The sequence below is a fragment of the Frieseomelitta varia genome, unplaced genomic scaffold (assembly GCF_011392965.1).
Source record: "Frieseomelitta varia isolate USP_RPSP 00005682 unplaced genomic scaffold, Fvar_1.2 scaffold_190, whole genome shotgun sequence".
Lineage (NCBI taxonomy): Eukaryota > Metazoa > Arthropoda > Insecta > Hymenoptera > Apidae > Frieseomelitta > Frieseomelitta varia.
In genome coordinates, this window is record NW_025109639.1 from 339,861 (window position 1) to 364,176 (window position 24,316).

At 38.0% G+C, this 24,316-nt stretch overlaps 1 long non-coding RNA gene across 1 annotated transcript; it reads left to right on the plus strand.

The window, feature by feature from the left end:
* Window positions 1-584: 584 nt before the first annotated feature.
* On the plus strand, window positions 585-22,378 carry LOC122539079. Its single transcript, XR_006308983.1, has 3 exons — window positions 585-993; window positions 16,288-16,291; window positions 22,368-22,378. It is a non-coding gene; the product is annotated as an uncharacterized LOC122539079 (long non-coding RNA).
* The last annotated feature ends 1,938 nt before the right edge of the window (window positions 22,379-24,316 follow it).

A 24,316-nucleotide genomic window follows, 5' to 3' on the forward strand; every position in this document is an offset into this window, starting at 1 on the left:
CGGGTGTCGGAGGCGTCCCGGGACGTCCTCTCTAGTTTAGGTCTCTGCGCCCGAGTGGTATGTGTGAGAACCGTGGAGTGAGTGTGTTGGTGTGCCTGTCTTTTGCCATTTTTTTAAATATAGGTGCCCTGAATAGGATAGGTAGCTTATTTTCTGGTATGCCTGTGTTTAATTATAAGTAGGTAGGGCCGGGCAGGTTGGCACAGTCTCTGGTCGCGTGTCTACTTTTCGCGTGTCCAACCTGTTTCAGGAAATCTAATTTGAAAAATCGACAATGAAATTGGTACAAATGGAGCATGCCACTTGTTTCTGATTTTATTCTTCGATTTTTCGAATTTAGCATCGCGGTCGCGGTCGCGGATAGGTCGCGAGTAGGTTCCGAAACGAACGTTTATGTAGATATTGCTCGAGCACGCACATGCGAACGGACAACGATCACTATGATCGATGGTCGTCCATGTGCATTTGGTTTAGTTTCCGCGATTTATCTTTTCATTTCACCTTTATAAGTTATTTTTTTGGTTTGCGATTAGAAAGGCTCGAGCTAGATGTAAGTTTCAGCGGGTATTGCGCCCGAAGAAAGAAAAGGCTAGAAGCCGAAGAGGCCCGGCAAACTGCCACGAAGAGGGTCACAACAAATGATTTCTCATCCTCTGGATCATTAAAATGATTCCAGAGCATGGGAGGTCATTCTCGTTACTACTTTGTCACTATGCTCTTTTAGTATTTGTAGTTGTATTTTTTCTTTTTTTCTCCATCATCGTTCATTACCCTTTTGGGCAAATCGCGACTTTTATTCTTAGTGCTGCGAGAGATCGATTACGGGTTGAATTAGAGTTGCGAAATAATTTCGCGCCTGTTTATTAGTGTTGCGAGAAATTGATTACGGTTTAAATTAGAGTTACGAAGAAATGATAATCGTGTTTGCTTTAGAGTTGCGAATTATGATACCGCGATTGTCCTTTGCAATTTTAATTTTGAATTTTTATGATTGTAGTATTATACGTATTAAAATTTATCTTGCTTGTTTTAAGTTAAATTATAGAGTCATTGCCATTAATTAATTTTAGATTGTTATAATATTTGAAGTAGCTTTTGTATTGTTAATAATAATTTTCACTGAACGTGGTTTTAGAATTAGTGTTGCGACGTTATTTCATCGTGATTTCCAGTTACTTATATTCTCTAGTGTTGCAATATTGTTCAATAGCGATTAATTTTCCTCCTAGTGTTGCTATAATAAATTATCGCGTTTCTTGAAGTAGCGTTGCGTATACAAAATGCCCAAATTCTTCCACTGGATTCGTGGAAGGCTGTTCCTGCTCCTGGGTCATCTGATGCAGCTACAAGAGCTGTTACTATCATCAGCAACTTCCAGCATTGTTGCACTGGACGCGTCGCAATTAGTGTTGCGCAACATGAGTGCATAGATTAATAGCGTTGCATACTTATTTTCGGGAGTTTTAAACATAACAAAGCACTCTTCGCGTTTGATTTTGAAAGTTTCCTGTTTTAGAATTAGTGTTGCGAAACAAAATGCGGTTTGTTGCTCGTAATGTAGATAATTGTACAGTAGCCTTTCTGGTTATTGTATTGTTGAGGAGGACACATTTGTTTTTTTAGTAGCCCTTCTGGCTACTATGTCGTGGTTTTTTTTTCAATAGTCCTTCTATTGACTTGCTTTCTTTTTTTTTCCGAATGTTTTAGTGGTGTGGAATTTTTGTGTTAATTTTCTTAAACTAATAGTCCAACAAATGAGTTTGTTACAGATTTATCAACTTCCAAATGGATGGAGAAAAGGTGGAATAACGTGGACTATGGAGTATAAAAAGAATGATGCCTGGGTGCTCTCTAATGGTAATTAAATATATCTTGTTAAATTTATTTTACAAATCTTTTTGTTGCTAATAAAAGAGGATTGCGCGTAGAACGCACTAAATATAGAAAATTCTATGAAATATCCGAAACAGAGTGCTCGTTACAAGATGACTGAAGCAAATTTCTGCTTAAATTCTATTTCGCTAATTTCATTTTTGAGAAATATGAATTTGCAAAAGACGTTCGCAGTCTAGCCAATCTTTACAGTTACATTGGTTTATTTGATTGACGAAAATCAGTAGTCTGTGCTAGCGATTTCTGGTTGACAATTGAATTGGAATATTTGACTTCTGTCGTTAATTTAACAATAAATATCGCTAAGTATTTAATTGATTCGGAGTAAATTTACTTTCATCTGTTGTTGAAACTTCCGTCTTTCTCTCAAAGTACTTGGTAGGAATTGGTAGTATTTACTTGGTAGTATTTTGGGTACAATTTTTTTTCCATCTTCGATAGTAACTGAGTTATTAGATACATCTTGTATTATTTAGATTTCTACTGTCAGTAGTGTCTTGTTACAGTGTTGTTGATTTTCTTTCATTTTTCCGCGCTTTATCATTGCTTCTCATTCAGGAAAAAGTCTATTTTATTATCTTTTTCAGTAAATATCGAAATATTTACGAATTTTGCTTCAGTAACATACTCGAAAGAATCCCACAGCATTCGCAAAAGAACCGAATAAAACTATTAATAGCTGCGTCAGCTGTTGCTTCACAATCTTCGAATACCACGAACCGAACATTGAACTGCCTTGAAACACGGATACTCCTATACTCGTGTATATATTCTTTTCAATAGTTTTCGTCGATGTAGTTTTGAATTTTAAAAATAGGGAACCTTTTTTTGTAACGCGGTGTTTCTGGCATTTCTGTATTAGCTTATAAAATAAGCTATCGATTTAAATAAAAAGTAAACATATAATATTTCTCCGTTATGCGCTTATTATAGATAATTTAGTTCAATGAAAAAATAATTGACAAAAAGCGGTACTATTTATTAATTATATTTTTCGTAATAGTATCTTCGTAGTGTCGTGTAACATTTCATAACGGGCCTTATTCTGTCATCTTTTATAATTACGCGGTCAGTCAATTCGCGGCACAGTTTGAAAGTTTAAACCGAAAGAAATAGCCGTAAGAACGAAGACAAAGCGAACGGTATAAATCGCGATCGATGAATGTTCATCTCGAATTTCGTCTAGATGCTCGATAGAATATCGGCGTGTTTACGCCACTGGAAATCGGTGGATGCTGCGTCAGGAGCAATGGCGGCACTGGCTTACCTGGCCAGTACCTCCTCCCCTCCTGTACGTATCGTCGTCACGTTCCTTAGGGCAACCCAACGAACCTGTTGCCCGTTCTCATCCAGTGTCGTGTCGCTTTCACGACGATCGTGCGCGGTTCATTGCGGTTCTTCAGCTCCGAAAGCTGACCGCTCCACTCCGCAGTGAATTCGTTTCTACCAAATTTCAAAGAATCCGTTTCATTTCCCGCGATCTCATCTCGGTACCACGACCGAGCGTTATCTCCGTGGAAAAGTGTTTTCCTTCCTTAGCAGCTGGAAAATTACACAATCTCGTCGCGTCTTGTGAATCGACTCGCTGAACCATGTACGATGATTTATGAACGACGCAAGTGAGACTATTGAGGAATTACGTTTTCGTCGAATGTTTGCTGTGAATCTTCCCGGATGATTTACCTTCCACATTGTAATTTGCGTTTTTTCGTTAATTCGACATTGTGATTGCGTACAAAAGTTCTCTACGTGTGATCGATTTTTTGGTAGTGAGATTTTTTTATGTTGTGACCCGCGCGAAAAATTTGGAAAGTTCGCCGTTACTGGTCGCGATCTGTAAACCGGATTGTTCGAAGATGACGATTCTGCACGAGAGAAATCATCGTCTGATTTCCCTTAAGAACGGACGAGAGTGTATTGAAGGATTGAAGGAGATTTCAAGGATTGCACTGTAATTCCAGCTTCAGTGCCACGGTGGAAAGTGATTTCCTTGTCTCGCATTGGCGCCGCTCTTTGTCCGACGTCAGCGATGATTTATGAGTGTTGTCAGTGAAAATTTTTAATGGACGAAGTGATTGATAAACGTAGGACGGATCTTTTCGTGAACCCGAGTTACCTGGGATGTCGGGCCGAGTCGAATTTTCTTCGAATGTGGAAATACCTGTAAAAGATACCAGGCCCTGAAGGATTATCGCGTCCTGCTAATTGAAATGAAACGTTACATGCGAAATTTCCTGGGGATGCGTGCTCTCTATCAGATCGCATCGATTTCCGATAACGATTTTACGTATCAAGGGTCCGCGTATTTGATTAATTGAAACAAAATGTCGCGCGGTAAATTTCAACGGGCGAGCTTACGCTTTGTAATTGGCATTTCCGTGGGAAACAATTTCTCTTGAGACTTGTTCGACTCTTGCAATCGCAAATCCCGCGCATATATTTTTTTTACTTACTCCGTGCAATTGTCGTGATCAATTATCTTTGAAATTAGAAATTAATAATATCAATGAAGATTTATTTGTTTCTTCTGTAATTGAGGAATCGATATTCCCGATCTTGAATAAATTAGATACACTTGTCGAAGTATTTAGCTTCAATTAATCATTTGAACTTTGAATATTCCGTCAGATATTGGATTCCTACGTATTTGAGAATATCTCTGCATTCGAACGTAAACGATATTATAATCGAGGGAAACTCGTATTAAAATTAAATATTTCCAATAAAAGGATCATTGGAATCGTTTTTTTATGGGCGGGTGATGTGATTTGCAAAGCTTGCGCATTTTGCCAAAAGAGCGCGCACGAAGTGCGGTGAAATAAAATATCGAAGTGAATTGCCGTCGATTGTCTTTGAATATTCATTATCGTACGTTTCGTTCTGCACGTTGCGGCTTAAATTACGGTGACACGTGCATAATAACGTGTAAAATGAAAAATCTAAATTAAAAGATACACGTTCGATCATTTGAACAAAAGTTCGACAATTATTTCGTTCATTTTATTGGCTCATTTTTTCATTTGCGATTAATCGATGCGCGGGCGCATTCGTTAGTCAGTTACATATTAGCAAACGAACGAAACCGCGTAAAGTGTGCCGTTATAATTTGAGCCCGTCGCGATCGACGGGTGAAATCAACGCGTAACAAAACGTCGGGATATTTAGCAAAACGTGTGACGGCCTCGTGACTCATAACCACGACCATTGTGCAGGTATTTCAACGGTGGGCGTATTCTCGAATTCTTGTCGTGTCGTTGCCACTCGACCGTTAGGGAAACCATTGTTCGATCATAGAGACAATATAAACTTTCTCGTTTTGACATAATTTCTCGCTACACTTCAATTTCTAATTTTTTAACTTGTTCGCGCATAATTTTCTAATCCTTTCATTCCAAAAATAAGCCTCAAGCGAACCCTGTTTAACTCTCTCGGTCGCTTCAGCCCGAATTTAATTTCAAACCGGCGATCATGTCACGCGTTGATACAATTTTTGTTATTTGAAAATTTGTTTGATCCTTCCGTTATCTCATTACGCTGCGAAAGACACTTTATTTCTGCTCGCCAGTTTAGCACTCGATCAAACGTAAAGTCCAATTGTCCAACTAAAGAAGAATGTCCGCTTTTAAGAGGTTAGAAATTAACGTTTGACAAAAATAGAATGTCCAGTTGATGCAACGCAGGTGTGAGTTTGTGATCACGCATCTAACGTGTAGCTACTTAGTGCTTGCGTACGCGCGAAAGGCGGCAGAAGCGGATAACGAAGAGTACGAACACGATGGATACCGGCTGCTGTGAGGCCGTTCGTCCAAGCAGAAGCTGAGACCGCAAGTAGAGGTGAGTGGCCGCTCTCCTTGGAATGTTGCGTCGCTTCTCGCGTCTTTTTACCGGAGAACGGAGACTATTATTTTTGTACGAATCGTTAGGGACCTGTTCCGGCCACGGTTGATAAATTTGTGGCGAAATAGAGAAGCGTTATCACGCTTCCGTCCATCAACCTTTAGTTTCTCTCTTGCTTGATTAGATGCAGAAATTAATTCGGTGGCATGTTCAGATTTCGACGAGTTCTTGGATCGTTGTGATTGGCAATTATTTTTTTGGATCATTCGGTTCAAGAGTTCTTCTTTATTTTTTAATTTTTAATGTTTAATTTTGTGTCGAGAGATTCTCAGTCAGATGTATTTAAATTAGCGTTAAAAACTCTGCAGTTGAAAATTAAAAATCTGCGTAACTGAGAGTATTTTAATAATCTGCGGGTATTTTATAAAATTGAATGCAAAGGCATCGAATTCATTTCTACACCAAACAGTAGTGCTTTTTCAATAAGTGGAATAGCACTTCAAATTAATATCAGCGGTATATTTGATAGAGAAATTAATTGATTTCTCAGAGGAATTTTAGATCAAATGAGTAGATTAGATTTTAATAACTCTCTTTCGTCTGACAGTTTATAACACGAGAGAGATACAGCTTAGGTAACATAATTTTATTTAGGACAACTTTGTAGTCCTCCCTTCAGATTCGTCGGAAAGCCGAAATTAAGCGAATCTGTAAAACAAATCGAGACTTCTCTTCTTACTGATGCACTCGTTTACAGTTTATCTTTGTACAAAGAAATTTTTCTTTGTTCTCCAACGAAGGATCCGAAGAACCGCGCTTCTTGCCGTTTATACTTTATTGTTCCACGAATTGGAGATCGCAGAAGAGATAAACTAGGAGCAGAAGTTGATGAATAAGAATTCAGTCGAGCTGAATCGCGTTAGCTGTGAGAGAATACGAGAATGTCTGTTATAAGAACATTGTAATAGCTCCGCAGGGTTTCATGTAACAGAGACTGTCGGTGGCATCTTCTTTCGTTCTATTCACTCAGCTTTATCTCACCATCTTACTTAACTAATTTATCTCTACACGCTAAATCCTCCAGGTCGATCCCTCATTCTCCGTTCGAGTGTCTCGAAGAACCTCGACAAATTTAATACTCGACGAGACGATTGAATTAACTGTGATTGAACGTGCTCGATTTTATCGACAAAATCCTCGAGAGCGGATAGTATGACAAAACGACCACCACGTTTAACAGTGGACACCACACAATTGTCATTTAACTTTTCATTAGCTTTTCGGTGGCGTTACGCGCACCGGACAAACATTTATTTTATGTGAGAGGATCGAGTAATTAAATTGTTCAATTTAATACTGTTAGAATACATTGCATACATCACAAAATACATCTGTCAAATTTCAAATATTTAAAACAGGAAAGCAAAGGGATATTTTATGGATCTGAATTAATTAAATCAAATTCCAAGTATTTGTTGAAAGAACGTATAAGTAAATCATGAAGAAAATTCTGATTATAATTAATTGTATGGTAGAGTTTATGATATTTTATTCCAATTTATCTATTTTTCAATATACGAATATATAAATTATCATTTTTTTTTTAGAGTCTGCATAACTTCAAATAATAAATGAATTAATGTTTATTTAAAATATTTATATTTCTTTAAATATTTGAAACTTGCAGACGTAGACTACAGACTTACTATATTTCTAAAAGAATTTAGCAATAAACACATTGTTTAAATGTCTATATACTTTCGAGCAATATGCATGTACACTATACAACGCGTTTCTGAAGTAGCCAGTATGAATTTAACTTGCAATTGAATTATTGAAGAACAAAGTTTAAGCGACAACATTGAAAAATCGAAATTGTAAAATATAATTAAAAGACGGAAATTTACAGTCTCGTATCTTCCTTTATATTCATACGCTGGATATCAAACGTTATAGGTATAATTAATTGTTTGGTTGGTCGGGTATGTAACTCCGTTCACACTCAGGGACGATTTGCATAATCGAGATTCAAGTACTCAATCTCCATGTGCATGCATAATTCAGTTGATCAATCTTCAGGAAAACACGTTTCACCTAAATTCCGGAAATTTAAGATTCCACTATTTCATTCATGGCTCGAATATTAGCACCGGTGCGCCAACAGTTATCCATTACCACTACACACGCTTCTCTCGTTGACTAAAAAAATTCTCGGCGAACTATAAAACATATTGTACAAAAAAAGAAAAAAAGAAACGAAATTTAATCCAAATTACGGATTATCCGTGGACAGTATGTATGAATTGTATATTAGTCTATTCGTGACAGGTTTAAACAGTAGAGGTTAACACTAGAGTGTTTAAAATTCGTGATTTTACAGGTTTAAATGTTTTTTTTTTTATAAAATATACAAATAAAAGCTTTAGCTTCAAAAACCTTAGTAGGAACTAAATAAATTCTGTGCTTTAGCCGCGGCAATTGTGACTGACAAATGATCATTTGTAGATAGTTTACATGTCTTGCAACAAGCCGAAAATTAAAGATAAAGCTAGAATTATATTTCAAGCTTCGATATACTCAAAGTGATTTTTCTTTTATATCGTGTAGATCCTAAATGAGTCGAAGTGTCTCAAATCTCGTTAAGTCTTCGCAAACCTGCAGCTCGTCTCTTTCGTCACTATCTAGCGCACACGGTCCTCTCTGATCACGCAACTCGTCAACCCCAATGTCGGCTATGCTCTTACTCTCCTATATTTCTCGCGTAATCGCGTTCCACGCTTCGGTTCTAATTTAAATTGCAACACGTCGTGGTGCGTGGCGTAGAAAAAAAAAAAAAAAAAAATAGAATCGGCGCGAGTTACCGGCACTGCGTTGGTGCGACCGGCTCGGTGCGGTCGTTCGCGAAAGGCGATTACGTAGCGCACGGCGTCCATGTGGACAAGCTGGACAGCCATAAAGGCTGTCGTCCACTTAACAACACGGTTACGGTCGTGGTACGGCGTACAAACGATACTAGACAAACATCTGTCCATAATCCAGAGCACAGTATTAAATAGATTGATATCAATATCGGTGGTGATGTCAGTTCTACACTCGTATTTCGATGGGATACTTATTGAAATTTTAGGTGCTTGGTATATTTTTGGCTTTAGTAGATTTTGTACTATCGAATAGTACTATTGAATCGTACAAAAACTATTAAGTAATCATGATCAGATAAAAAACTTTGCCGTCAATTATGCAAAATGTTTCTACACGCGTGTTAACGACGATAAAGAATGATTTACGCGAAATCTATAATTCTTGGCTCGGTTGTATGCTCTCCACTATACCCATGTACGTGTGTTTGTTCCTCGATACCATCGACAAATCGTTTTCCATTCCCCGTAGCTCGACTGTATCATCATTTCTCTTCCACCTTTCTCCAACTCGTCTAACCTGTCCACTCGCGAGGTTTATCCCCCACTTTCTCTCGATCGAAAAAATCCGGACGATTCCCACGATCGCACGCGAATAGTTTGCAGCGAAATTTCCAGGAGGAAGAGCCCAACCTCTCTCCTCGGATCTATTCTTTCGCGACGAGAGCGCGCTTCTACCTTACAACTTCTGCAAATTCAAGGCGTTTACAGCCAGACAACTTGCCGTCTTGTTGCGCTTTGATCTCGCGACTGTGAGCCGCATTCCTCTTCTACGTCCCTCTCTGTCTCGCTTTCTTCCTATCCATTGGCGCCTTTTATAACCTCGAGAGGTTTCCACGCATACCTGTGCGTGAATCAGAAATCCATGGTAAGGCTTCCATGGTGAGACGGGAAAGGGAATCGTGGCCAACTTTACATCTTGTTCCCAAGTTTCGTGACTTTGCGATTCTTCGTTTTCTCGAATTTTCGAGACGGCCGAAGTTATCGATTTGTATTTTACGAGTAGACCGTAGATTTTTATGCGAATTCGTATTTTCCAGAATGTCATCATACGAGGAAACGTAGCATCGAGAAGGGTTGTTTTACGTAGAAAATTATGGTTTGGATGTTTTATACTATTTTCTCATATAAAATATCCGCAGTCTATTTACGAGCTTCTATGAAATTCACCTACACTATTTTCGAAATATACAAAACGTATCTTAGATGAGTCTTTCCAATCTAATTTCTGGTTTCTAATTTCATTTGAAAGCAATCATATTACAGTATTAGCTGTAAATATCTCAGATAAGAGCATCTATTTATAAATATTTGCAAATTCATATTTTTATAAACATAACGCAGAATCTGCATAGACACTTTGTGAAAATTATAACGTGTCCTGTAGTATGGATATTTTATATAATTTTCATCTAACTGAAACTTAAGAAAGATTTTATCTAATCATAGTGTTAAATAAATCGGGGCCTAAGTAACATTTTTAGAAAATTAGTGATTTTTTTATGATAATTAATATTTCTATAAATCGTTTTATACTTTGATTTTTTCTGAACAAACCGTTGAATGGTTTTAAATGATTCTCATGTATTTGTATAACATCATATTTTTCCTATTTACTTTCATTTCCGCATTCATCGTTATCAGCGAATATGTATGTTATATTTTGATACTGATAAAGTGCTGCTGGAAATGATAACTGTCCTCCAATTGCAATTAATCGTATTTAATACTGATTCTGTTCATCGAATCTAATTCTTTCTGAGCACAGAAAATTCTATGAACTGCGTATGATCATTAATATCGTATATTTTCAGTATTTCGTATAGTCGAATTTTTTCGAACGAAATTTCGCAATTCGATACGACTCGCTGGCAAATAAATAACGTTAAATTTAATCTCGTTTCGTCGAAGAATGAAACTCTAACACTGTTCTCTCGTTGTAGATGTTAAAATGAGAAAATCGATATTGCTCTCTACTATTTAATATTTAAAACTGAAATAAACTTGAAATAAAGGAGAACAATAAAAAATTAAAAAATTCTCTTTAAAAAAGTGCAGTGTTAGAGATTTATTTCAAAATTAAACATCTGGAATTATTTACTCGCAATAAAAAACACACAGTTTATCGTTTCTTTCCCATGTATTTGATTTCGTCTTATATTCGGGTTTTTTTTTTTTTTTTTAAATAAATTGTCAGTTGCCAATAATATCGGTGAAATTTTAAATTGAAAAACCAAATTGAGGAATTTATAATTTTTCGAGAAAAACCTATGGCCGTGTCATTATAATTTAATATTTCGTAGTTTCTTCATTTTAGCCACGCGATTGATAGCCCAAAGCTTTTTATATAATAAAAATTCCTTATCGTCTCACATCGAAGATTTTTCTTGAGGATACTGCTAGATTGGAACAAAGGATACATAAGTATCAAAATTGATGGTATGATCGGAACTTGCTGGAGAATAGAATCTGTCAGAGAGGCTTCTGGCGACGAGTAGCACAGGTGTTACCACCTGATAGGTATCGACGAAGTTCTCATACATTCTCCTATTTCCACATTTTTCCTGCAGGAGAACCTGCCGTTATAGCGTTATCGATTCGAACCATTCGCTAGATTGGATGCTCGGGCCCTTTCCGCCAATTAACCGAATTAATAAACTCTTCTTTTTTTTTTTTTCACGTGTCTATCGATTTCATTGAAGTCACTCGAACTTGCAACAAAAAATGCATTTCGTTTTTCCTTTTTTCGCGCACTATACAGAATGGAGTACGACGACTAGAATAGCCACTACTTTCGACCACTACTTTTCTATTTTTTTTATGTAGCGAATATTTTCTCTACAAAGTGGTTTCTTCTTTGTCGAATTTAACCTTCAATCTACATGACACGACGTGGATATTATTGGATTACGGGTACAGTTTTGTACCTTTACGAACGTAAAGTAAACTGTATTACATACAGTTTGGCAAAGTGATTGTCAAAAAGTCTGATTTTATTAAATTATTATTGCCAATTCACGCTCAGTGGTCAGAAACAACGTCTTTTCTTCACTCACTTGTCACTTTAATGAATGATCGCGGATAAGAAAAATATTGCGTTATTACTAGGAAAAAGACAATGGTTCTACGTCGGATGCTTTCTCCGTTTCGATCCTTAATTTCACTTTGCGAGATGATACACACGAGATAAGTCACAATACTTATTGTAATTACTCATTGTAATTTAAATTCTATCAAACCGTTGTTCCAATGTGTCGAACGTAATCTCCATTCTGTCAGTTATCGTGCTTCTTTCTTTTCAACTGTCGACCTGTTCTCGATTGACGATCAAATCAAATTCTGCCGGGTGTTATCTTCATCGCCAGCAGACCAATTCCGCAGTCAATAGATTGACTGAAGCGCGTACTATGAATGCTCATTGGATTACAATTGCGATATTCCGATTGATATTGATCGGTGTCCGACTTCATGTTCGTGTTACCATGATTTCATCTGAACTTCGATCTGCAGTGCGAATCAGGCTAAATACGTCCGTGTGATTAAGTTCCGGACTCGGAACCACGAGTTTTTCGATGGTTCTTCCGACGAGTTTGTTGCAACTTGCTCGCAATTCGCAGAATACGGTTCGCGAGTTGCTCGCGAACAGTTGTATGGACGCGGCATTAGCGTTCGAACGTTCCATCGGAACGGTAATGTAGAAATAAGAGCATTCGAAGTGGCGATCGGCCGCGAAAACCCAATACGAGGTAGCACTTTTCTGCCGACTTCCGGCTTGTTCGCGGTCCGCTGTTGAGTATACCAGAATCGAATTCAATGTAACTAATGCTAACGATTAACGATTCTTTCGTTTTATGTTTTTATGTTTTTTTTTTTTTTTTTGGAATCTTGTAGTAACAAACGGCTGATTATTATTGTCGCGGTGGCTGTTAGTTTTTCAAACTTCTTGAAAAATTTTCAAGGAAAAAGTATTTTTTATACGAGCGTGTAAATGAGTCAGGTTGCTATGGAGGATTAAGAGTATGAAATAAAAAGTGCAGTCAGAAGCTTGTGAGAGTATGTATACACTAATAAAATTAGAAAATTAGGATTAACGTAAATTAATAATAACATCAACTTCTTCAGAGAAACAAAAGAGCTTCTATTCTTTTCTTTTTTCTTATTCCTCGCGTTTCAATTGTTCTGATTTCAAGTTTTATACTTTAGACGTTGATGTCTGTAATGAATACCTAAATATTCGAAAGTTTCCGCCAGTATGGACTATTTACAATTTATTTCGTAAAATTTCACGAATATAATGATAATAACGAAAGACTTTTCTTGCAAGTTTCTGGCTGCGATTCGCGGATTTCTCAGGCAGGTAAAGGGCCTTGAATTGAAACCGTTCCAAGATCAGGACGCTGGAGATAGAGAAGTTAAACCGCATAGTCCGCTACTATGAGCAATATTGCTTTAAGTAAGATTGAATTTCGGCTTTGGCAAGCGGCGCGCTTTTCTCTCGATAAATATAGTTTGAAAATTGAAATGGAATTACGGAGCTTCGACCACTAGAAAGTAGAGTTGTATCGATGAATTTTACGTTTCTTGGAAATATATTATTACATGCATATATATATATATATATTAATATATTTGTACGAGGAAACATTCGAGTGAATTTCTTTAGTTTTTAAAATTTTCTTTCTCACTCGTCGCAATCTTAAAATATTCTACGTTTTTTCACAAATGTTTTCTAGTTTTCGCCATAATTTTGATTTGAATCTATCGTATCTGCGACTGTACTCGTTAAACACAATCATCATTCTTTCAAAAACGTATAAGAAAATCTTTCGAAGCTCCAATTTATCTCTCTCATTTCGTCTCTCTCGCAAATGAGAGAACATTTCGTGAAATTGTTATTATTTGAAGAAAAGGAAGAGAATACTAGACGATTAAGAACAGTTGCGATCTATGTAGCAGACAAAGTCAATCGTAAAATGGAACTTTTCCATTGTAATGTTTCTGACAGAAGTTCCTACACTGATTCTGGAAATGCGACGAATCGAATTTAACAAAAGCACTAGACGGCCCATTTAGCATGTCGCAGAATGTTACGACTTCGACCATAACGAAATAGACCTCATTTTGCAATCGCTACATATCTGATTACTTTCACAAGTGCGCTCGTTTCAAACTCGATCGCGCGTCGAACGTCCGATGCTGCTCTTCTTCAATTTTCAAAACTGACAGTCATGCAAAAATTCTATGTTATTGCACCAGAGTTGGGAAATAGTACAAAGTAGAAATATTATTGAAAATTAGACTTCATTATTAAATTATTAAACAATCGGTATATTTGGGTTTATCTGGTTTGTTATTTTTATGATAACAATCATCCTAAATATTTTCAAGTAGAAGATTGAAACAGTTTTAGTACCCGTGCCTCGTTTATATCTCGTATACACATTGATCACATGGCGGCTACCATAGTCAACGAATTTCGTTGCTAGAGAAAAATAGTGCTTGAATTTTTCCCGGAAAAGGTAATCCGTACAGTTCGATAAATCTTCTTCGCGACAAAAAGAGTATAAGAAATTGCAAAAGCCATAAACGTTGGAATAATTAGAAGCTATCCAGCTGTCACGTTACACAGTTTTCATTTTCTCGTCGCGTTACACGGCCCTAGAGTTTCAACCGGTCTCGAGATTCACGAGCCTTCTAATATCAGGGCGGAAGCGACGACACCGCGCCACGGCGAGGGTAGGAGCGCAATAATTGTTTGCCGCCGGTCGGAGCCACTTGTTCCTCCTCACACCCGTCGTCCTCGTTTATGCAGCAATAATTTCGTTCGTGTAATTTGCCCGTGAAACGACGAGCCGTGAAACTTTCCGCGAGAGGGTCCGCTATCTTAAATCCTCCGCTCCGTTCCTCGCGATTCGTTTTCCTTCTCGCCTTTTGTTACCACTACCACGAGCACCCGCGTGAAATTACTGCGAGATCGGCGAAAGGGACGAGTGTAACTTAATTTGCCGCTGGATAAACTGATGTTTAATGGGACCTCGAGATGCTCTACGTCTTGTAGTTTGATCTGACAACAGTTGCTCAAAAAGACGTGTAAATTAGACGCGTGTGAATGACGCTGGAAGAGAGCAGGTGGTATTTCAACACACTGTTAATCCAATCACCGATGATACAGTAATTGATATTTTACACAACATGAAATGTACAGCTTATTTCTGTGCAATCGAGTACATGTTACAACATGAAAATCATTCCCAAACTCGTCTGTCCAAGTAATACGGAACGTGATGAACCATCCAGCTACTTCTTTTTTCGAATCGTGATCGATAAGAAGTCCCGGTTAATTTCCGCGTGAGGACTAATTCGTGCATCGATACTGAAAGCTGTTTCACCGTCGAGCAAATGGGAAGGGATATCGATGGAATAAATAGCGAGCAATCGAAATTGCGGGCGTAACGTTGGGCCCGGCTGCGGGCAGACCGTCCCGGTGATACATCGACGGCAATATCCACCTGTTTCGCATGAAATACGAAAGCATGCTGTCGCGTTGCGCCCTCCGCACTAGATCTTCGATATTGCCCTCGCCGGGCTGAGTTACTGGTGGCGTTGCCTTTTTGAATGCAACGGGACTCGCTCATTGAATATACGGATGGATACCAACCAACAGTGTATCCGTTCGTTTGAGAATTCGGTTTCCTGGCCTTTTCTCGCTCATCCTTTATCGACGCTCGCCCTTCCGGATCCCTTTGCTTCGTCGGTTTGCTGTCTCGTCCACCCTCTTTCCCTCGTCTCGATTCCTTTCGTGTCCGATCGAGTTGAAATTGAACAGCTACGGAGCCAAGAAAGGGTATAGAACTTAGAAGGTGTGCAATGATAATAAGGTTCTACCATAATTTGTCGTTGGCCCAACCCTTGGGCATTCTTGGCTATTTGCGACACCAATTTTCATTCATTCCTATTTTCCTTTTTCTCTTATTTTTATTTTATTGGTTTCGTTGAATTGAAGTTGAAAAAGAGTTGAGAAAAGATAGAATTTAAGAGATGATACAAGGCAGTGATAACAAATTTCTATTATAATTTGTCATTCATTCCTATTTTCCTTTTTCTCTTATTTTTATTTCATTGGTTTCGTTGAATTGAAGTTGAAAAAGAGTTGAGAAAAGATAGAATTTAAGAGATGATACATGGCAGTGATAACAAATTTCTATTATAATTTGTCATTCATTCCTATTTTCCTTATTTTTATTTTATTAACGAATCGAAATTGTAAAGATATAGATTTTAAGTGTGCTATGAAAATGATCAAATTCTTTAGAAAAAAGAATAATTTGGTGAATAATCGTTAGACTGCGGGTTTTCACGCAAATTCAAATCTTTAGAAATAAATCTTTAAATATAAATAAAGTAATACAACGTCGGTTTTGGAAATTTGCCTTACGTATTACGATATTATAAGAAGCACTATGGTTTAGATATTTTTGATATTTTTGATACACGTACGAGGTATAGGTAACTTGTCGAGTTTGAATATATGATATCGTCCCTTCGAACTTGTCAAGCATGCGAATCTTAAGAGTGTTGGCTGACGTGAAAATTATCGCGGTGGATGCGCAATGCCGCAAACAAGAATTCCTAGATTCAGAGTCGTACATCATTTCCCCCGGGTCCCACGAATCGTTAATCTCTGCTGGTTGTTTCTACAAATCCCGGGATCGTTTTGAAGGTGTAACTTCCTCGTACACCTGTTCGAGGTAACGTTAAACCTCTTCGAGGCATTCATCTTCGTCACGCCGTAACGTAAGTGGAAGAAAATCGATGAAAAGACGTGTGTTCGGTAGATGGACAGTTGCACCATCGATCAGCGCGTCATTATTCGATAAATATTACGTAATTTATTCAGCTTAATAACCTGTTTGTAATTTAAATGTAATTTTCATCCCGATTTTTGCAATCAAAGATTATTTATATTCGAAAGTAACTGATTAAGAAAGTTAGATAGGGACTCACGTTGTACGGTTAGTCACAAAATATTTAAAAATATTTAAAACAGAATTAACTTGTTTGGTTTAGGTAAATGATAATTCTGAAGCAATATACTGTTTGATTATAATTACAATCCGCAATATGGTAAAAAATGAAATGATATAAAGTATTCAATATAATATAATATGATACAGCATAAAATAAAAATAATACGTTTAACAACCAAAACAGATTTCCATCTAGGCCCTGCTCTTTCAGTTGCATTTATAAAAATACGAATTTATATAAAAATCCGCACCTTCAACACTGTGTTTCCAAAAACTCACACAATCAGGACGTCCTCTTAAAATTCTGCGAACACTGTCTTCTTAGGCTTAGGCAATAATATCGTTCGACCCACAGTCGTTCCACGTGCCGCGTTAATCGAGCGTGTAACTCGCGTTGGCAAAGAAGCCGAAGCCGGCAGGAAGCGAAAGATCTTTCACGGTCTCGAGAGAGAAAAAAAAAAGAACAAGAAAGAAAATCGATCGTCCAGAGAGAAGGATGACGGCCAAGCACGTTCGCCGATCCACTAGAGAAAAATCGATGACCGGCGTAGAGTGGCCGGTTTTCTGCACGCTGCTTCGCCTTTCGTTTCACCTTCCCTCCACTTGCGGCTCGCTGCACGCGTCATTTAAGCTCGTCTCGAGAACCGGAAGTCGATACATCGATGCTCGGTCTACCGCGCTCCGCCTCTGACACGCAATATTCGACCAGGTCGCTTGCGAATTTCGACGAAAGCGTTGGTCCAATTTTTCTGAATGAATTCGCGAGAAGGACGGGTCTCGTGAGCGCGATACCGGCGATAGAAAGATGAAAATCAACTGGAAATCGTAAAACTTTAGATTTTCGATCATTATACTTGTCACCTGATATATATTATCTTTGCTAAGTTTGTGCACTACATTCATTTATTGAGAATAAACGCTCATGTTTAGAGAATGTATACATGTATAATTGAAACGTGAAACTTGAAAGACTGGAAGATTATGTTGCAAATTACAGCTGTAATTTCAAAAAAATTGTATAAAAGTTTATACATAGAATTATGGAGTTCATTCGATAGAAATGCATTGCGATGTTTCGCCCGTACGTTAAATGTTCAAATAAATGCATTCAACGAGCAAGTATCACTTTAATTAGATACCAATTAAAATTTAGTTCAAACAAATAGTTTGAAGTTGTACTATAATTTCAAATTAAATCTTCGAATGTTCTATAATATTTTCGTACACCAAAATCTTGCAACAATCGGAATTTTCCTCGGTCCTCAGAAATCCGTCGAATTCATCGCGTCGGATTCGCAAATTCTCCTCATCTCCACTCGAAAACATCAAAGATTCTTTCGAAAATGACGAAAGAGGAAACGGACCGGTGATTCCGGCAGAGTAGGCTGGAAAAATATTTTTCCCTTTCGTTTTCCATCACGTCGAAGAAGAAACCCCTTTTATTCTCGAAGGCAGAAGAGAACACGAACACGAACAAAAACGAACATCCGTCGGCGTCGAGCCGTGAGATCTTGGCGCTTCTGGCGAGCAAATGTGTCTCCGTGTGAATATACCTTGCGTCGATATTTCCAGCTCTCCTTCCCCTACGACAATTCGTTCGCAATTTCCATGATTATCGATTCAGTTCGTTGAGAACCTTCCCAGGCGAGCAACGTGTTAGACACATTCAGTGGCATTAAACGACATTTAGGCCGCCATTTTCTTTTCAAATCAGTCTCTCGATTGGAGAATCAACCTCTGGAGAAATAAAACGGGAGCTCGGTGTTAAAAATTAAAGATATTATTCAATTCAAAGTTATGCTCGTCGCTCAGTATTAAACTTTTAGAGAATGATCAAAATCATCAATGTATATTATTATGTAGAATAAATTCTGCTGCATATTATCATTTTAGACGTCGATGCCTTCGAGACATTAAAAGTTATACGCTGATTATCATTGTACTCGCTTTTAATATCTCCATGAAACAAATATTATCGGAATATTATTCATTAGCTTGTTATTTGATCACTGTTCGTTAATATTGTCATGATATTTAGCAACGAAATAAATAGTGTCCCATCTCTTACGTGTATATTTCTCAACGTTTCTTATTTTCCAGTAAATTTCGAACTGGCATTCGACGCGATACCAACGATTGCATATTGCAGTACTCGAAATAAAGTTTTTTCATTTCATCAAAGATGTATGCCGATATATGCGCTTTAGTTTGACACTTATTTCTTGTTCGCGGACTTCATTTTAAAGTTACTGAAGGTTGGCGAAGTTTGACTTGGGAAGAGGTCTTCAAAAGCTTTATAAAGAGAGGGTATTGACGATGACGAAATAGTTCGAGTAGGTACTTCTCCGCTCTAACTACATGCTGCTCAGCCAGAAATCGTTTTAATTAACACTTATGTTAGCAGATTATTTTTTCAAGAGCTGGCTCAACTTACTTGCGAGGTCAGACGTAAAAATATAGCTGACAGTGATAAAGAGTAATATTAAAAATATTACATGTATGTATTTCAGTAAAATGCAATGTAATATTAAATTTAAATTATACTGTTATAGTATAGTATAAACGATTAATTATTAATATTTATTATATACAATAAACACTTTGGTAATTAAATTAAATGATAATTTGTTGCATATAATAGTATAATTATTCCTATATTATTTAATATTATAATATTAATGATTACATGTAATAGTGCAACAAATTGGTTGTATTATATTAATAAAATTAATCAATGCAAGCAGTAATATTCATATTTCTAATATTATTCTCACTTGCCAGTAGCTTGTTATCAACTTTTTAAATAATGTACGACTACCTGTGCTTGTATTTTCGATACTTTGACGGGAATTTTATACGAAGCAAGGATTTTTCAATCTTCTGTAACTGCACAGTCGGAGGGGTATCGATTTCACCAAACCTTTCAAAGTCGATGTTTTTGAAGTCTTGCAAGAGTAACGTTCCACGAACCGTTTGAGCAACTTTCATGGATTTTCCGAATTTTCTTCACGTTCCTAACGTCTGTGCTTTGGATCGCTCTACTTTATTAACGAACGTGATAGTCGATCGAAGGGGAGTGTAAAATGCATCCGGAATTCAAAAAGTTGACTCGAAATCTCGATGTTTGCTTACGTATCATTCTTGGTCATTTTTAATATTTGTAGTACTGTTTTTTTTTTTTTTTTTTCTGTTTAATATACTATTTCAATCGCTTGATCTATGAAATCTTGATTTCATCCCCGTCCTGAGTTATACTCGAGAAAATCGTTGATACGAAAACTAATTTCAACGCGTTTTAACGTAAATCTCAGAGTAGAAATAGGTCGACGATTACAGGCTTGCATAAACGACATGTCGATGTTTGATCGATTCCAACAAATACAGCTGCTCGCGAAAGTATTCGAACGCTCGTGTGGAAACTTTCGCGATGGATATATTATGCGTAAAACATTTTTGTCGCGAAACATTTTGACACTTCATTAACACACGGATTGCCGCGCGAAATTTACATTTAATATTTTTATAAAATACAGTGTACCAAGTCTCAATAATTTGAAGCCCGAATTTGGTCTTGACGCTCTCCAACAGAAATCAGAGTATCGTGCAAAGAGTCACGTGGAAAAGTTGGATTTCACGTCAGTTTCGTTCGTTTTATTTTTATAAATTTTACTGTACAAATTGTTTTATTTTACAAGCATGTTATTAATTTTATTCGTTACCGGAACAAACTGTCGCCAAAGTCAACGTGGATTCCCACCCTAATTTCAATATCTTTGTTTTATCATTATTTGCCAGTGTAATTCTTAAACAATATTTGACGCGAATACGATGGATTGAAACATTTTGTTTGTTTGTTCAAAATTGGATAAATTTCTGTTTTCTAAGTTCTAAGTTTCCTTGGAATTTTTCATTTATCATTTTTCACGGCGTCGCGCGTATTTATCCAAAGGTTTCACATCGATGACGTGAAACCACCTCGTTTTAATTATTCCGACATAAACCGGTCCCCGATAACCATCAGTCGATAGATTGCAAATGGATCAAAGTTCATTCGGTATTTATTCTCGAGTAGCGGCTGTCCGATCGATCGATCGTCGAGTGCAATGTGCACTTTGAGCATCCATTTAAATCCGAGCCAGAGTTAAAATTAAAATTACGCTCTGTTACGGATATAGCTTGCATTTATCCAGCCTGAAGTGGGAACTACGTGGCAAGCACGGCCGGATATAACTGGTGGCGAGGGGTTCGGATAGTTTTTGCATCCAGTGGGAATCTGCGCGCGAGGGAAGCGAGACGAGCGGCAGTAGATGAAACGCGAAAGAAGGCAAAGTGGCGAGGAGCGTCCGGTTGTTGATCCGGCCGGTTAGCGAAGCACAGAAGCGCGTGTGTCGAGAGAGAACGCTCACTCGCCGATCAACCTTCTTCTGCGATTCCATCGCGCACATACATATGTACATACGTATGTACGTGCACACGTATTCGCCAGTGGCGTAGTCCTTCGCCGATCATAATTCATTCTCAATGCTCTTTTCTGTCTTCGTCGTGTGTCGTTTTCTTGCCAGCCGAATCACACCGATTTCCACGACGAAACGAAACGTTCGAAACAATTTCCATGGGTGGGGATTTAGAGAGAGAAAGGGGGGAGGGGGGGGGGGAGTTTAGATTCTGGATTCTAGATTCTAAATTCTAAATTCTAAATTCTAAGATTCTAGATTTTTAGATTCTTAGTTTGTTAGATTCTAGATTGTTAGATTCTAGATTCTAAATTTTAAGATTCTAGATTCTTAAATTCTTAGGTTCTTCGGTTCTTAGGTTCCCCGATTCTTAGATTCTCAGATTCTTAAATTCTTAAGTTCTTAGGTTCTTAGGTTCTCAGATTCGTAGATTCTTAGATTCTTAGATTCTTAGATTCATAGATTCTTAGATTATAAAGTCTAGATTCTTCTCTAGAGATCTAGAGTCTATGAATGTAGAATATAGCGTCTAAGAATCTAGAATATAGCGTTTAAGAATCTAAAATCCAGTGAGTTAGAATCTAGAATTCAGCTGCATTAAGAGAGAAAGAGAAAGAGAGAGAGAGAGAGAGAGAGAGAGAGAGAGAGAGCGATAATTTTGAAACTTTACTGTACTGTACTATAAACCCATTAAAAGTACTTTACTATATAATAAATAATTTACTATACTATAAAACTATTAAAAATACAAAAGACGTATTATTTCCAGTACAAAATGCACGAAAACAATTGACAATACACGAGAAAACGATCTCAATCAAAATCCTGAATCTTCGAAAAAAAAAAAAAAATGTACAAAGTGGTATGTAGACGTGGAATGAATCGCGGACTGTAGGAGGCAGCGATAACTGCGTTTCCATCGACGGACAAAGGAATTCTAATGTATCCTCAGCGTCTCTGAGCTGCGGATTTCGAGATCCTTGTAGGTTACATGGTTAATTGCTCGATGAACCAATTACCGCGAATTCCTTGGAACACGAAATCGATTCGCTCGTTTTCAAAGCGGATAATTTCGCCCGTTAACCGGCCCTTTTGCGCGAGTTCGTTACGTTAGCGTTGCACGGCTCCGCTGAAAACTATTTCCAGGAATGCAACCGCTTTCTTTGCACAGCCGACGGGAAACGAGAATTCTCAGTCTGACCAAAAGAAGTCCGTACTTCGTGCAGTGGTGACTCCAGCGAATGATATGGAGAAATAAAGAGATGATATATTTAATGATTTGATTACAATATCACGCGTTTCGTTGCTTCGTTTCTTTGATAGTGCTCGCTTTGAGAAATGATGGTAGTTACTTTTTTTGAAGTCGATAAGAAAAGAAGTTCAATTTAATAGAAAAAAATCTAACAACAACTTCGAAACTAATGGTTTTTGACGATTACATACATACTACGCGCTCTTGAAATTTGGCACCAGCTCTTTTGAACATCCTGTGCACGTACGTGCGCGTATTTTTGAAGTTCCGCGTTGGCAAGGATGCCACGTTAGAGTCGATGGAACTTGGGGATAAACATCCCCAGCTGACGTACTCGCGGACACGTGCGTCTCCGCCGCAGCTCGTCTCCACGCCGCGATGCCTCTTCCGTTTCTTCGTTGTCTGCGCTTCTTTCGGCGCGAACTTCTGCCGCGGCCAGTATCGTTCGAAACAGCCGCTGCGAAACAGCTCGGTTCGACTCGATGACCCGCGAACGTCCGCCAACGTCCAATTTCGTCCAGCTAGTTTCGTACTTTGCTCTGTTATTTTTCTTTTTTTTTCTTCTTTTTTTCTTTCGGTGCAACGGCCAAATTGCCGAAGAGAAAAGCAAATAAAGCGGAGAAGTTCGCGTGCAGCCACCATTGTCTCGGTTCACGTTGGTTTAAGAAGCTTACTCGAAGCGTGGAAATTGGAGTCGCGCCGAGAGAGAAAAGTTGCTTTCTTGATTGTTGTAAAGTCGCGGTTATTGATTAATCAGAGCGCGGGTGAATTGAAGTTAAAGTGCCTTGGTGAGATTATTTTTGTTCAGTTTGGTCTGTGTTCTTCGTTGGCGGAAAGAATCGAACGAAGATACATGACGAGTAACGATTGTATTAATTAACGAGCGGATTCGTTCGCGCAAACGTGAATAACCAAAAAAAGGGAGAGAATATGCGATATTCTTAGCCCTCAAGTAGCGTCGTTGTTAGATTACAAAAGCGTCCTTTTTATAGACAAGACTTTTTGAGCGACGATGTATAGTAACATATTGAGTTTGAATGAATAAAAGGAAAAGAACCATTTGAAGTCCCCAGATGAAGTTCAGCAATTCGAATGGTGTATTGCATGATGAAATGAAATTTTCAAAATGTGGATACTTTCACGTCACACGACTTTCACTATTACGTCGAATATTACGTTCCGGAAATATTAAAATTTGAAACATGAAATTCGGAATACGAATGAACAATTTAAAAAGCACCTGGCTCCTCGAAATCAATGGACGAATTGTTGTTCGCGTGGCACGATCGTTGGAGGCACGTACGAGAGTACAAGGTGTATAATTGACGTTGCTGCCGTCGCGCGAATATTAATAGTCATCGAACAATTATTAAAGGAGTCGTCCACGGTTCCGTAGAGGATGAAGTGAGAGAAAGAGAGAGAGAGAGAGAGAGAGAGGAGGGAGAAACGCACGGGAAAACAGATAAAAAAGAAACAAATAAGAAGGTCGTAGCTGGAACGACGTTTCTTACGTACGTGTTTGAAATACGAAATGCGAAGAGGATCGGCTACGCAACCGGTCCGCCGCCATCGGCATTGTTCCGCGTCTTGTACGCTCCGTACCCGTTGCTCGTCTCGTGCAACACGTCGCGACGCTTCGTTGCGCTTCGTGCCCCTCTGAATTTCGATTATGCTAGAAATTGCCAACTGATAGAGATCGTTCGATCGCGTGCCCACTGATTTTACTCGTCGAACGGTTCACCCAGCTGCCATTAACTCTCTGAGGTCATCGTGTAACTCGCAAAGTCGCTCAAAAATATCAAAATGTCTTTTGTCTTTCATTTATCGTAGACAATCGAATTTTTAAACTGCAGGAACATCTTAAAATATCTTTCGTTCTTGATAGTAATCGGTATTTATCTATTGCGGACATACTTAGGTGGATTGCTTGAAATG